This window comes from Scylla paramamosain, unplaced genomic scaffold (assembly GCF_035594125.1).
Source record: "Scylla paramamosain isolate STU-SP2022 unplaced genomic scaffold, ASM3559412v1 Contig7, whole genome shotgun sequence".
NCBI classification, from domain to species: Eukaryota; Metazoa; Arthropoda; class Malacostraca; order Decapoda; family Portunidae; genus Scylla; species Scylla paramamosain.
This window is the reverse complement of record NW_026973672.1, coordinates 1,230,949-1,242,438: the sequence shown is the minus strand read 5'-3', so window position 1 is coordinate 1,242,438 and position 11,490 is coordinate 1,230,949.

Sequence of the window (11,490 nt, the reverse complement as noted above, 5' to 3'; positions counted from 1 at the left end):
TTTCTATGGATTCGTAGCTACTGAAAAGTGTATGAAAATAGACTTGAGGTTATATATAGTGTGTTTGTGTGTGTGTGTGTGTGTGTGTGTGTGTGTGTGTGTGTGTGTGTGTGTGTGTGTGTGTGTGTGTGTGTGTGTGTGTGTGCCTATCTATTCGTTTTTTAATTCTAGCTTTCTCTCTCTCTCTCTCTCTCTCTCTCTCTCTCTCTCTCTCTCTCTCTCTCTCTCTCTCTCTCTCTCTCTCTCGCTTGTGGCGCCAAAATTATTAGTACCTAATTACTATTTTATAAGTTTAAATGTCTGAATATACTATTTATAAATCAACTTCCTCTTCGTGTTTGGGTTTCCTTCTTAAATATCTTGACGCCTTATCTTGACTACAGTTAACAAGCTCAAATGCAAGTTAATGTGATTTTGAAGGAAGTTTTTTAAGGGTAGTGGTAATTTAACAAGTATTCTACATCATCAATGGGAAAAATAATGGAGAGAACCTACCAAATCATCTCTGCGGCCCTTAAACATAGTCCTAATGGAAGCTTAAGGTGTTCAAGAATATAAGACCTTCCAGTGAGTGTTCCCGGGCCCTCAGCGACCACTTCCCGCCCCGAGCCCTGAGAGCCTGGCTGGTGGCGTGCATGGGAGCAGTAATTCACGTTTTAACGTCCCGCTGAGTGCCTCCACCACAACAAATTTCAGTAATAAAAGAGAATAAGAGCTTTGGGTTTCAACATCCTTAGCGTTAGCGAGACCATCCATACGGAAGAGTTTTACATGATCCAGCTGATTATGTATAAGCTTCGTTCTTATGTTCTTATGAAGTTGTTATCTTCTCATACACAATCCTAGCTTATTTCTATCCGCCATTCATAACACCATCAGGTTTGCATTGATTATGGTGCCTCAACGAAACACTATGATGAGAAGCATAATCAAACATCCAGTGAAGGTCATGAAATATTTTTCATCCTTTGTAATTCTTCAGTAGCTATGGATAGGGTTAAAAAATAGCTCTACCTCTCCCACTGAGAAATCATCGTGTGGTAGGATCGATCTCTCAACCGCTTCACTATGCCATAAGGAAAACAATACACAATCCCAAAAGAGTTATGAAAGCATCCTCGTGTATCAGGTCAGCATGTCGGGAACACTCACGCTGGGTAGGACAAGACTAGTTGTTCTTGGGATCGCTGCAAAGTTAATGCTCAGATCTACCGCCGGATGAAACTGAACGCTGTGCTTCAGAATCTGGGAATATTATGAAGGGCAATAGGTGAGGTGCAGGTAGCTAAAGAAGGTGAAGTGGAAAAAAGTAGGATTGGACGAAAGTTTATGTAAATTGCTGACGTAACAAGATAATGCACCAAATTACCCACCGCCGCGACGGGACGAAAAACTTACCGTGGATAAAAAGTGGAATTAATATTTGAAAGAAGCAGCCAAATAACCTCCACGAACTTACATAAAACATTTCAAAGCAAACAACAAGTTACATGACTTGATGAAAAGATAAAATAATTCCGTAAAGAATTAATATAAACTTAACGTGCAACAAATATTGGAAACACAAAAGGTTCTCATGGAGGAAAAAATAAAACGAAGATTAAATATGCATGTATTCTGAATGAAAGATTTGAATGGAAAATGCGTAATGCTCTTCTTCCTTTCTTTTTACACACAGATATTTGCTTCATTTAATTTAATTCTTTATGATTGTTGATTTGTGTGTGGTAATGGTGATAGCAGTAGTGGTGGTGATTGTGATATTGGTAGCAGTGATGGTAGTGGTGGTGGTAGTAGTAGTGGTGATGGTAGTAGTGGTGGTGGTGGTGGTAGTGGTGGTGGTGGTGGTGGTGGTGGTGGCGGCGGAGTAACGGCACGCGAAGTTAGGCAATTACTGGCACGCATACTTCACAGAATCATGGAATTACTGTCGAAGATTAATAGTATGCAGGCTGGCATGTGTGTGTGTGTGTGTGTGTGTGAGAGAGAGAGAGAGAGAGAGAGAGAGAGAGAGAGAGAGAGAGAGAGAGAGAGAGAGAGAGAGAGAGAGAGAGAGAGAGAGAGAGAGAGAGAGAGAGAGAGAGAGAGAGAGAGAGTTTGCATACAGCATAGTAAAAAGTACGTTTTTTTTATTCTAACCATCAACGTGACTTGTGTGGATGAGTTGTGGAAAAAAAAAAACACTCTTATTTCACTGCCTGACGAGGCAAACATTAACTATGTACGCAAGTGTGTCATAGCCCTGCACACAGCGCCTTCACCTCCTATTCATGCCGTACCTGTCAGTCAAAAGTTTGCTGCCAACACGCACCTGTCCTTTACCCACCTTCCTTAGTAATTAACAGGGTGACAGAGTCTTGAAAGCACTGGAATTTGAGGAATAACAATGAATCTACTCTCTAGTTTGTTATTGTGGCAGACATGGTAACAATGACGGCTTCTTACGGCATATATCCCGGCCTTCGTTCAGTTTGGCAGGAGTTTTTAACAGTGAAGTTGTGTGCTAAGCCTTGAAAATACTGGAATTAGAAGAATAGCACTGAATCTATGCTATTCCGTCACGTTGGTTGACTTGGCCGCAATGTCAGCTTCTCATGATATACTCGTGCATCGGTAGGGAGCTTTAAAAGATTAAATAAGTTTATCGATGAGGATGACAGGTGTAAATACGTAGGTAGATATGTTTGATACAGGGACTGCCACGTGTAGGCCTGACGGCTTCTAGTAGCTTCCCTTATCTTATGTTTTTGTGTCCCGGTTTTCGTTCAGTTTGACGTGTTTCAGCCGTATAAAGACACAGAGGCTGGCGCGCCGAGCATCACCGCCTCAGCAGTCCCCTCCGAGGCCTTGAGGGCAGCAGCATTACCCAACCCACGCTTGATGGTCCATTTTCTCCTCCACTTAAAGTTCTCAGACGCTCTCCTGACTGGCTTCTTATGTCACTACTCCGCAGTAAATGTAACCGCAAGAAATTGATTTTCCACTTTTGGGAGAAATCTTTTGGGGTTAGAAGGAACGCTTGGTGAAGAAAGTGGTATGTGTGTGTTGATACAAGGGTGGCTGTGAGGTGAAGTGCTTGGTTTACGTTAAGGCTGCGAGTTAGGTTATGGCTCACGGTAGATTATCAAAAGAAGAGGTAGCGCCTTTTTTTTTTTTCTTTTGTAACCCTCATCTGGAGTCATGTTGCCTCTGTATATGGCCATGAGGTGTAGTGCTCTGCTCGCGGCGTTAATGTTGCGAGTTCAGTTACGGTTCACTGTATCCATCCTCGTCACTCCCACCATGCATCTTAAGAACGGAAGAACGCAGCGAAAACAGCGAGAAACCATCAGGTTTACATGTGACAGTTCCTTTATGAAGCATACTTATTTATTTCCAACTATCATCCTCTTCCATACATTTATTTAGTCATCTTTTAAAGATCCCTAATGAGTCAGCACTAACAATTTGATTACTGAGTATCTCATTCATCTACCACTCGGTTTAAGAATCAGTTCCTTCCGATCTTCCTTTTAAACCTAACGTTATTCTGTCCTGTCCGGATTACAGACGCTGAGGATCTGAACATTCTCATATCCGCACCACTCATTCTCTATTTCTGCGTCTACTCCATAGGCTCATGTCTCTGTACTGCACAGCATTGCAGGTCGTAGGTCATACCTCTGTCTTGAATATTTTTCCATTAATTCTACCACCAGTTTTTGATCATTAGAGTAACCCTGTCATTCTTTTCTGCTTCATCGCGACTGGATCTCATAGCTGATTTCTACATCGATATTGTCGTAGTAAGGGAGCCCAAGTACTTGAACCCCTTCACTCTTGAGCCTCCTACTTTAGTTAAGAGGGATACTGGCCAAGTGAAACAATAAAAAAATAAATAAAAAAATAGAAAAACCTACTAAGGTCTTAGTGCTTAAAGAAAAGGAAAGATCAAAAGGATTATCCAAAATCGGAGAAGTGTCTTAAGACCTCCCTCTAGAAAGAATTCAAGTCATAGGGAGGGAGAAATACAGTATCAAACAGGGATTCCCTGATGTTACAGTTTGCAGTCACTTGGTACTGGGCCGATGGTACTCAGGTTATACAGGCCTAACGCTGGAAACCAGCGCGCTGGTAACCTGCTTTCTCTGTGCACACACTAAGGTCAGATGATCCTCAAGACAGATGGCCTGGGTGTAAATAGGCCTCAGGACGTTTGGTACTCGGGTGTGTGCACAGAGAAAGCAGGTTTGCCAGCGCGGGCAACCGGCGCCGACCCGCGCCAAGAATTAAACCATATAAACAAGTGTAGGTGTGCACAGAGGAAGCAGGTTCGAGCGTGTCGGCGCCGGCAGTCTGCTTCAACCCGCTTTCCTGTTTGCTCCGATCATTCTTGCCTGCTCAACCCGCGCGGGTGGACGCTACTGAGTGGAGAGAAGGATGGATGTTGAGCTCCTGATAGCCAAGGTGTATGAGAGACAGCCAGTATGGAATAAATGGAATAAGCACCACGCTAACAGGAATGTTGTGGATAGGCTGTGGGCTGAAATCAGCCAGGAGTTGAACTGTGAAGGTAAGCAAATTTTTATTATAATAATAATAATAATAATAATAATAATAATAATAATAATAATAATAATAATAATTATTATTATTATTATTATTATTATTATTATTATTATTATTATTATTATTATTATTATTATTAGTGTGTGTGTGTGTGTGTGTGTGTGTGTGTGTGTGTAGTCCTCTGTATGATATTTAATAGTTGCAGGATAATAAAAGAAAGATGTTTTGTCGAAATTAGTGCAGTAAGTTATAGAGGTCAGTGAAACGAATATTTAAAACTTATGAACCATTTTATCTTTTTTTTTTTTACTATGGACAATACAGGAGTTATAAGATTAGTTAAGTAGCAAAAACACAGCTAGTGAAACTCTGTTATCTTAAACATGGTTTACTGCTTTGTTTGGTCCTTGTATACTAAAGGATACTTCAATAAGAAAGATTTAAAGATTTCCCTAACATTCACAGCTTCGTTTGACGGTCTTCCCCGACAATACATATGATCATTTTGCTGAAGAGTTGAGACAGCAGTCTCAGTTAGATGATGTTCAACGCCCTCTTTATCTATGATTGTGTTATGCAGAACACAAATACATTTTACAATGTTGTCAATCAAATCAACTTTGGTTTCTACACACTTTGACAGTAAATGCCATTTGCTGTATAACATGCCAAAAGCACACTCAACAGTCTTCCTACACCTGGATAAACGTTGGTTGAAGGTGGTATCTTCAATAGTCAAATAACGTCCACCATACGGTTTTAGTAGGAAAGGTAAAAGTGGATAGGCTTCATCCCCCACAAACACATACGGAGCTTTGACATTTGTATTTGGTACGTAAGAAGGTTCACGAATTTCTAGTTTTCCCTTTGTCAAGACACTGTACAGATCAGAGGCTTGGAGCGTACCACCATCACTTTGCTTTCCAAAGCCTCCTACATCAACAGCAATGAACTTGTAGTGTGCATCTGCAACAGCTTGAAGGACAATGGAAAAAAACTTTTTGTAGTTAAAGTACATTGATCCTGAATTTTGGGGACACTGAACACGGATATGTTTTCCATCAATTGAGCCTAAACAGTTAGGGAAATTCCAGATGCTGTAGAAATCTTCAGCGATCATTTTGAAGGACTCCTTTGTTGGTACTGGCATGTGTTCCTCATGTAGTTCTTCCCACAGTGCGATAACAGTCTCTGAAACAATCTATCCCACCGTTGTCACTCCGACCCTAAACGAAAATGCAAGGGAACGGAACGACGATCCTGTGGCAAGATACCTGCAAATAATATAATAAGCAATGTCAATAAACAGTAATGAATTATAATAATCATTGTTGTTAGCCTTGGCGCGGCTTGAAAATGTGAATGTATGCATGTGTGTGTGCGCTTTGCCTATAGAATAGAGTCTTGAAGGATGTATGTATGTAGGCATATTAGCATAATACGTATTGTTATCAAGTCTTTTTCTTTACCACTTCCCAAATCTTTTGTCTTTTCAGAGACACTGGTAAAGAAAAAATGGAAATATCTTAGAGACCAATTTGCTGTTGAGCTCGGGAAAATTCCACCAGCTTGATCAGGTGATGCCGCAGGTGACACTCCCACATCAAAGTGGCAGTATTTCAAATTACTGCATTTCCTGAAAGACGTCGTGAAAGCAAGAGCTTCAACTGGAAATTTATCAGGTGTGCTAACCAATGATACTGTTGAAACCTCATTACCAGAATCACCTCAAATAGAATACCAAATGGGTACCATGGAGCCCCCCTTGGCTACAGAGGAAGGCGTATCCCACACTAAAGACGCTCTTGAACGCGAAGATGAAGTCATGGAAAAGCAATGGCTCATTTCACCCGCCACCCGTCCGAAGAAAAAGGGAGCTAACAAACGCTCTAAAACAGATGACTTCAACCAGAGCATCCTGGATATTGAACAACAAAAAATTCAGTACTTGAAAGAAAAAATAAATCGCAAGCAAGACAAAGAAGATGACGAGGATCTGATGTTCTTCAAAAGTTTGTTACCTCATGTCAAAAGAATTCCTGCTGTGCAGAAGCTGACATTTAGAAGCCGCCTACAAGAACTTGTGCAACAATTTGCATATCCAGTGCCTGCCATATCTCCCCTTCCATATACCCATGATTCCTCTTCCTCAGCTTCTGCTTATACCCCACAGGTGTCTCCCCACTCATATGCCCACTCTCCTATAGAGTCTCAAGTTCATACCACAGATATGACTTTACAACCTATGTAGTACACTAACATTCTTAGTATCACCTATATGTCTGTACTAGGAGAAATGCTTATTTTATGTAATTGTTTTGTTATTAGGATTTATGATATATGTATCTTTACTTTGTTCAGTGTTGTGTTTATCAGTACCATACGATATAAACTGTAAAATTCAAATAAAAGTTATTTGTTCCCTATACCATCTATGATTATCATCTTATTAATAAAGTAATATGAAATTGATTTTAGCATCAGAATTTCGCTCACCTGATAGTAATGACAAGTCTTTCTTCAGGTTGAATGGGTTGCTCATGCCAATTACACCATGTCTTCACAAGACGATGTTCAACTTTCTTGAGAATGTAGTTGAATGTCTCTTGTGTCATCCTTGTGTATTCAAAAAATCTTGCGTTGTCCCTTTTCAGATCACTGAAAAGATGATGATATTCTCCAAACTCTTCTCTCTTGTAGTTTATTTCATGTACTGCTCTTCTTTTTCTCTTGACTTTTGTATGAACACTATCAAGCAGCATGAAGTCATCGTCAGACGATGAGCTCGACATCTTGTACACTGATGACAGATACTGCCTCTGTCCGTGTCGCTCACCGAGCGGGTCGAAACTGGTTACCTGCGTCCTCTGTGAACACCCTATCGCGCTGGTTCCCGGCGCGGGGTTGGCGCTGGAAACCAGCGCGCTGGTAACCTGCTTTCTCTGTGCACACACTAAGGTCAGATGATCCTCAAGACAGATGGCCTGGGTTGTAAATCGGACTCAGAACGTTTGGTACTCGGGTACGCAAATTACTTGGTCCCCAAATTGTCTTTAGGCTCAGAAGTCTGGACTACGGATTTCATGAAGGCAGCATGTGGATCCGCACACACCAACCCATCCGCTACTTTAGAGTTAATCAAGTATTATATTAAGTCTGACGAGAAGCCACAACAATTAAAAGCCTTGATACTTCCATTGAAAATCAGACTTTAAACTTACACCGAACGTTTTATTAACCTTGATGAGAAGCCACAGCAATCAAGGGGTTAATACCGCCATTGAGATAAGCTCCCCTTTCATGTCACTGAGTCTTTAGTTGAAACACACTGGCGACTATTTGTGTATATAATCACGATGTGGTAATTGAGTTGTAATTGGAACATGAAAGGTAAAGCGCACCTGGTTTATTCTGGACGTAACCTCGATTACCTTCATGTATTTATTACCTGTATAAACCATTACAGTCGGGTTATTACTTACTCGTCTGCATCACCAGCACGATGAATTCCACCTGCACTCAATTTGTTGTGCACTCCACTACGTCAAGTATTCTATCATATTTATAGATCAATAAAACCAATTGGGTATTGTATGTGCAAGTGCCCGAGCTCTCTCTCTCTCTCTCTCTCTCTCTCTCTCTCTCTCTCTCTCTCTCTCTCTCTCTCTCTCTCTCTCTCTCTCTCTCTCTCTCTCTCTCTCTCTAATCGTCCCTTACTCTCATCCTCCCTTCCTCTCATCCTTCCTCCTTCCCTCCCTCTCTCAACACCCACCCACCCATCCACCCATACCCACCAACCCATCCACCCATACCCACACACACACACACACACACACACACACACACACACACACACACACACACAGCAACACCTAGGCATCCTTATGATCTGAGGTGATTTGCACGACCACCGCTCTTGACATGGTTGGCAGGAGTCCTCAATGTACCACTCCATCCCTTTCCTCCTGCCTCCTCCTCACCCAGTCTCCTTCACTCACTGTATCATTGTACCGCCTCATTTCAGGCTCTTGCTCTGTAATCTGGACGAGTGGACGGTGACTGATTCCTCCCGCTGTACTATGGTGTAGGTCCGCTTTTGTGTAATTTGACGGTTACTGAGTAGGTTTCCCCTTATTAATTTCCCGTGAGGTATGAGTGATTTCTGACTCTGTAATCTCCGCTCCTAGTTCCTATCATTTGAGTGTGCTATGCTGAGTTTAATTTGAAGTTTTATTTGAGGGATGACTGGTTTCGTGTCTAATATTAAAAGCTTCCTCTGTAAACCTTTCCTTTCGGTGTGTTTGCATTTCTGTTCGCGCTTTTCTCTACGCAATGGTAATTTATTATGGTACATTATCTTTATTAACCTTTACACTGTTTGTTCTGTATGAAATGGCGGGGCTGGCTTCGTGTCTCATATTAAAACAATCCTTTCTCTCCGTAGGTTGGGATCTTCTCTCACGTTGTCTGCGGGAAGAGTGACTTTTGTGTGATCTTTGTGAACCTGCTCCGTCTGACTCCGGGGAAGTGAACAGGACGAGTGACTCCAGGCTCCTTCACCTGCTGTGTACATGCATGCTACATATCAGATCGTAAGTGTGGCAAGGACAGTCCAAGCATGCAATATTATCAGTTACTAAGTATGGCAAGGGAGGTCAGAATACAGTACACGTAAGTTTCTAAGCATTTCAAAAGAGGTACAAGCACACGGCACATCAAGTTCTAAGCTTCGACGTTTTTAAGCTTTGCAAGTTAACTCTAAGTATGCTATTCAGTTTCCAAAAGTGACAAGAGAGGTCCTAATATATTACATACCAGTTTCTAAGCATGGCAAGAGAGATACCATGCTAAACTCCAGAACTTCCTGCCTGCTTCTGTATTTCCCTCTACCTATGATTTGAACTCTTTCACGAGGGAGGTTTCAAGACACTTCTCATAATTTTGACTGATCCTTTAGGCTCTGCTCTTTGGGGAGTGGCATCTTCATTGGACCTTTCTCCTGCCCTTTTGTTGCCCTTGGTCATTGCTCCTCTTAAATGAAAAAAATAAATAAAAATACAACACATAATTTTCCAGGCGTGATAATAGAGCAAATAAACTGAGGCTTAGTAAAAATATAAATAAAATGATAATGATAACAAAGTAAAATGATAATGAATAAATTAAAAAACTAAATAGAAAGAAAGGCTGCACGCATAATGCAATGCTCCACTGCGTCCACTCATTTATTTATCTATTTATTTATTTTTTTTTCACCAGTGTTTTTCCCTTGGCCGTTCTCTCTATAACTTAACATTCATGCGTCAGATGTTCACCTCCAGGCGTGTGTAATGTATGTGCACACAAATGTCTCTGTGTGTAAAACGTGTAAAAAATGTGTCGAGTGTAATTAATGAAGTGAGATGACTTAATTACTTACTAGATAATTATTTTTTTCTCGACAATTACCTCCACAAACAGGGCAGTGTGTGTATGCATGCGTGCAATTACTATAAGGTATGCTATGTTGCTTGATTACTTTCATAATTCCATTAATGTTTGTGCTAATATTTTTTTTTATTTCTTAATGTTGTTATCTATCTTTTTTCTTTTTTTTTTATACTTTTTCTCGTTAGGCAAACATGTCAGTCTCTCTCTCTCTCTCTCTCTCTCTCTCTCTCTCTCTCTCTCTCTCTCTCTCTCATTAGTATTGGGTGAGCGATTCTTTCATAAGTAATATTTTGATTAAACCTACACTTTACACACACACACACACACACACACACACACACACACACACACACACACACACACACACACACACACACACACACACACACACACACACGCGCGCGCAATTACTACACCAGCACAGCCCAACAGTCACTGCGGCTTAAACAAAACAGAGAGAAAAATATATACACTGAATGCATAAGCCTGAATATTTTACCTGCGATTTAATTAACAGTGTAATTAAGGTCATAACATTCGCGTCCGGAGTAAATCGACAGCGAGAGGCAGCGGAGGAGGACGAGGAGGAGGAGGAGGAGGAGGAGGAGGAGGAGGAGGAGGAGGAGGAGGAGGAGGAGGAATATATAGAGAAGGGAGATGGATGAAACAGGAGTGGTGAAAATCAAGGAAGATTAAATTAGCGTAGAGAGAGAGAGAGAGAGAGAGAGAGAGAGAGAGAGAGAGAGAGAGAGAGAGAGAGAGAGAGAGAGAGAGAGAGAGAGAGAGAGAGAGAGAGAGAGAGAGAGAGAGAGAGAGAGAGAGAGAGAGAGAGAGAGAGAGGAAGAGGAAGAGGAGGAGGAGGAGGAGGACTAGAATACAAAGGAATAGAAAGGTAAAAGAGACAGCAACAGCTCTACTGGGCCTAATGAGGCTGGAGGAGGAGGAGGAGGAGGAGGAGGAGGAGGAGGAGGAGGAGGAGGAGGAGGAGGAGGAAGAAGCGGAGGAGGAGGAGGAGAAGAGGAAGAAGCGGAGGAGGAGGAGGAGGAAGAGGAAGAAGCGGAGGAGGAGGAGGAGGAGGAGGAGGAGGAGGAGGAGGAGGAGGAGGAGGAGGAGGAGGAGGAGGAAGAAGCGGAGGAGGAGGAGGAGGAGGAGGAGGAGGAGGAGGAGGAGGAAGAGGAGGAGGAGGAGGAGGAGGAAGAAGCGGAGGAGGAGGAGGAGGAGGAGGAGGAGGAGGAGGAGGAGGAGAAGGAAGCGGAGGAGGAGGAGGGGAAGGAAGAAGCGGAGGAGGAGGAGGAGGAGGAGGAGGAGGAGGAGGAGGAGGATGTAGAAAGGAAATAAAGGAAAGAGAAGGAGAAGGAAGTGGAGGAGGATGAGATTAGATGAAGAAGAAGAAGAGAAAGGAAAACGGAGGCAAAAAGAATGAAGAGAAAAGAGAGAGAAGGGAAAGATAAAACGAAAAGAGGTCTAGGAAGGAGAGGAAGAGGAAGGAAGGTGAAATTAAAAGAGGAAGGG